The following is a 4,550-nucleotide window of genomic DNA, read 5'->3' as shown; positions in this document are numbered from 1 at the left end:
AAGGACTTCGAAATATCCATACAAACGTTTCAATGTCATTTGCTGTCGACGCTATTGACTATCAAGTAAACTCGAGTCCGTACGTACATGGTTATGATTATAATAAGCTTCAATCTGCCAATTTAAATTATTCTCGCTTCCTTTATAACGATTATTGTTGTAAATCTAGGTCAACTAATGCATACTAAAATATGCAGAAAACTAACGTGCGTATGAAAAACACGTGAGTGGAAAACAGCCTTAATCCAGATTTTGACAGAAAATTAAAACTCAGTAAAAATGCAATAATATTCTCTACACAGGATTTTGTCTGCAGAAAAGTACAAAAAAAGAAATTGTCAACTTACGTCTTCGGTAACAGCATGAAGTAGACCGCTCTAAGAAATATTGCAGTTAAATCTCTACACATCTTCGGTTAAATTTCCTGCAAGGAACCAGTAATAAGACAATATAAGCTTTTGGAGATATTTCAAAAATTTAAAGTGAAATAAAAAGAGAAATATTTCACCTGGAGACGCAGCGAGGAATTTTAAATGACTGCTTTCTACTTCTTCGTCAACAACGTTATACAATGGACCCCAACGATAACCTTGAAAAATATATCATCTTAAAAAAACAATTCTTCTTTTGCTGTATGTGATGTATTGGACTGACTAATAGGAATACCTGACGAGAAGTGTAATTGTTTGTGTGTTATATGAGATCCCATACGTCAGGAGGAGAATGAAATGAGGGTTCGTATTTACGGCAATCATAGCAGTGCGAGATTTTCATCAGGAAAATTTTGACCATAATTTTCGCTCAATCATCTATGAAAAAGCGTACAGTCTCTTCGTTGGGGTCGTTTTTACACAAACATCTCCATTTCCACTGCCTCTAACCCCGTGTAGCTAACCAGCCAATGATATATCCCTAGATTGGGTGAAATACAAACATTCAGAACAAGAAATATTTTATATAGCTTCATACAAAATCTGCTTTTTTAAACTACCTGTCGGAAGACGAGTAATTTCTCAGCTGACCGCTTGTGTATTCCAGCCCGAACAACTGAGGATGGTCTCGATAGCTAATTATTGAAAATATCTGACAGAAAAAGAAGTTTTAAAACTATGATATACTATAATACACAAGTCTTAACCAAACGGTATATTCTGGAAAGTAACTGCAAAAATAAAACTATTTTAAGTCGGCTGGATACTTTTTTGCAATTGGACATGTTCAAAATGGAAACGTGAAATAAAAAAGATGATAAAAGCAGTAAACTTGAATCCAGGTCAGAAGACATGGAGTGTTTGGAGTGTTGGAGTGTTTGGAGTGTTTGGAGTGTTTGGAATGTTTGTTTTTTTTCTTTCAAGGTCTGAGATGAACAATTACTGGAACTGACATGGAATGTCGCATGACTTACTGAGCTAAGGGGATGAAGGCTGACGATGTTGAACATATATTATAGCAATAATAGTTTATAGTTTATTATATATTATAGTAATAGAGTTGATGTTCGCGGGCATAAATGTGTTTTTGGCCCTCCTCGCGGAACACATTTTAACCCTCGCTACGCTCGGGCTAAAATGAGTTCGAAGTCGGGCCAAAAACACATTTATGACCGCGAACATCAACCCTATTGTTACATTATTATCACTATAAAAAACACATGAGTATATACAAAATTAGTAAAATACAATAATTAGTAAATACAATAATTAGTAAATACAAAATTAGTAAAATACAATAATTAGTAAATAGATTTGAATAAATATAGTTCACCTGGTGCAAGGCACTTTTTAATGATAACTCCAAGCTTATACTTTCTGGATAATTTAATACATTCTATAGGGTTTAATGATCAATATAGGGATAAGTATCATAAAATTGTTTGGCTGTTGGGGTGTATAAACTATCAAAACTACAAAATTATATCCTGTCAAAATTTCGAATTTCTAAAATAATGCCGGGTTTATGGTCATTTGAATTTGCTTGCTACTTTTATAATATGCAAAAAAGTAGACGGTAGACACTGATTTTAAGTTCAAATTTATAATATTTCGAAAATATATTATGCATTATTAATTATATAACATACCTTGAATAAATTTGAAGTTTTACATGATTCAAGAACATTTTCATTTGTATACCGAACTGTTTCGCCTTTGGATTTGATTCCGTTCATTAGTCAAAGTACACTTCAAGATGTCGGGCTTCCCTTCAAAATTGTCGAGGCCAGGGATATGACGGTGCTAGTGCTGTGTCCAGCCAGGTAAAAGGTATTTCTGGGAGAATATTAGAGAAAAACCCGAAGGCGTTGCATGTTCATTACTCCAGTCATCGTTTAAACCTTATTGTTGCCAAAGCGTGTTCAATTCTTCCAGTGAAAAATATGTTGAGTCAGGCACAAAATATCGCCAGCTTTTTTATCAGTTTCCCTATCCGCTCACAGTATCTAAGTAAAAAGATGAAAGAGTTTGGTTTAACCCGTAACAAGCTCGCAAAGCCTTCCACGACACGATGGGTAGAACGAATAAGATCCCGCGATGGTTGTTTGGATGCATTCAAAGTTATCTACAAAACACTCAATTTTATGCAGTTTGGAGGATCGCAGGAAGGGCCATTTCCTAGATTAGCTAGTGACGCACAGTCTCATTTTCGCAACGTGGAGAAATTTGAATTTATGGCTGCTCTCATTATCACCCAACATGTTCTGGATCATACTTTGTCATTGACGGTCCAATTAAAGAAGAAAAAAAATCGATATTGCGGAATCAATAAAACAGATTAATCTTTTAAAGGATGAAATGGCAAAACTACGTGCCTCTGTAGATTTATTCCACAATGAATACTACGACAAGCTGTTGGAATTAGCTAATAACCTCGACGTGGCTGAGTGTTTTCCCCGGGTATGTAAAGCTCAAACAAAATGTGATAATCATCGTACCAGTACAGCAGGTGGTTACAACAGATTAACAGTAACCATTAAGAGTCGTGCATAGGCCACGTGATAACGAAACATTCTGAGCTCATCAATGAACAATTGTAAAGGTTTTATTGTAACTCATAGGAAAACCTAAGGATATATTTTGTAAAATCTATTATATTACGAGTGTCTTTCCCTAAGTCTACCGACCCCTGAATTCCCCACGCTATCGTCACCCTGTAATAAATAAGTAACGTTGCAAGTCCTCACCTTCAACCACAAGGATTAAATTACGTAATTCGAAGTGCAAAATTGAGATTACCGGTTTCTGAGTTTACCGGTTTATAATGCTCAGTATTTAATAATCCGTATAAGACCAATTTATCATTATTATTACTTGACTTACGGATTCATTAAGTTTATCCTCGTCTTAACTCAAAAAAGTTTTCAAAGGACTTGCATCCAGAAGGGATTTACCAGGAACAGGCTAAAATTAAACAGATGTTGAGATTAATGCACGATGATGATTCGTGATCTTAAAATTGCTACCTTTTGAAACTCTTCACGAGTTAATAAGCCTTGACTGTTCCCTGTGAAAGAAAAATAGGTAAATATAGTCATATTATAATATATATTTCCTCCATATTGCAAAGGTAATTTCGCTTGCCTTCAGTTTCTTCCTTGTGTAAAACAGTGTCTTTGGAATCTGGTACGACATCAATCTGAAACGATTGTAAAATGAAAAAGCTAGTCTAAATCAAAGATCTCTTTCTTTTCTGCTTCCCCTGCCAGTCATGTTAGTAGCAATATAAGGGATGGATAGTGAATGTTCTTGCACGAAGTAAATTTCATGCAAAGCGAGTTTGAAGAGAAATTCTTACCATAAAAGCGCTTGGTCCATATCTCGGACTACGACTCAAATATCGAGTTCGTTGAACAAATGCCGAACCAAGATTCAACTTTTGACCGGAATCTTGTAATAAAATCGACGAGGGTGAAGATCTGCCGTGTTCTGTAAGCAGCATCTTTTGTTCTGCGCTGTCTAAAATGTTGGCAGATAATTTGTTCATTTCGTAAATGCGCGAACAATGGCCGATCTGTTTTAACATTACAAACCTGACTCCTTGAGTTCGGTTTTCTTCATTTCAACATCATCCCGGGTATCTTCAATATTAGTTTCCTCATCTTCTCTACACGATGCGAGGCGATCTTTGACAAGATCTACAATCAATGTACGCTGTCTGTGCTCTTGCTAAGAAGTTCTGTTGTAGTTTCAAGGCGTTGTCTGGCTCCTTCTTTAATGAGTTCGGCCGATAAATCATCTGAAATACAACAATATCAATTTGACATTCCGCCAACGGAATGCAACCAAAACATTGAACAGGTTTGACCCATCGTTGACCTTACCAAAGAGTTGTTTTGGAATTAAACTTTCATAAATCTCAGTCTTTCCCACCGCTGGTCGTCACAAGATGTTTGAGTCACAAGATTTCTGTATTGAGCCTACGGTACCAGTGGGCTTTAAATCGCGGGTAAGAAGGTCAGATGCTTTGGTATCGAATTTTGTGTTTGGCACCTGGCTAGAATCATCTGCACGAGTTTTTCTATCAGTTGAAGCCTGGAAATGACAAATACGTTCCTA

The 4,550-nt window shown here is 36.0% G+C and overlaps 1 long non-coding RNA gene across 1 annotated transcript; it reads right to left on the bottom strand.

Moving 5' to 3' along the window:
* Positions 1-1,043: 1,043 nt before the first annotated feature.
* On the bottom strand, positions 1,044-3,354 carry LOC114544338. Its single transcript, XR_003690390.1, has 4 exons — positions 3,315-3,354; positions 2,081-2,437; positions 1,765-1,827; positions 1,044-1,083 (listed from the first exon to the last, which is right to left on the bottom strand). It is a non-coding gene; the product is annotated as an uncharacterized LOC114544338 (long non-coding RNA).
* Between the last annotated feature and the right edge of the window lie 1,196 nt (positions 3,355-4,550).

The sequence above is a fragment of the Dendronephthya gigantea genome, unplaced genomic scaffold (genome assembly GCF_004324835.1).
Source record: "Dendronephthya gigantea isolate DGI-Jeju-01 unplaced genomic scaffold, DenGig_1.0 000737F, whole genome shotgun sequence".
Taxonomy (NCBI): Eukaryota; Metazoa; Cnidaria; class Anthozoa; order Malacalcyonacea; family Nephtheidae; genus Dendronephthya; species Dendronephthya gigantea.
This window is presented reverse-complemented; position numbering and strand designations above follow the sequence as displayed.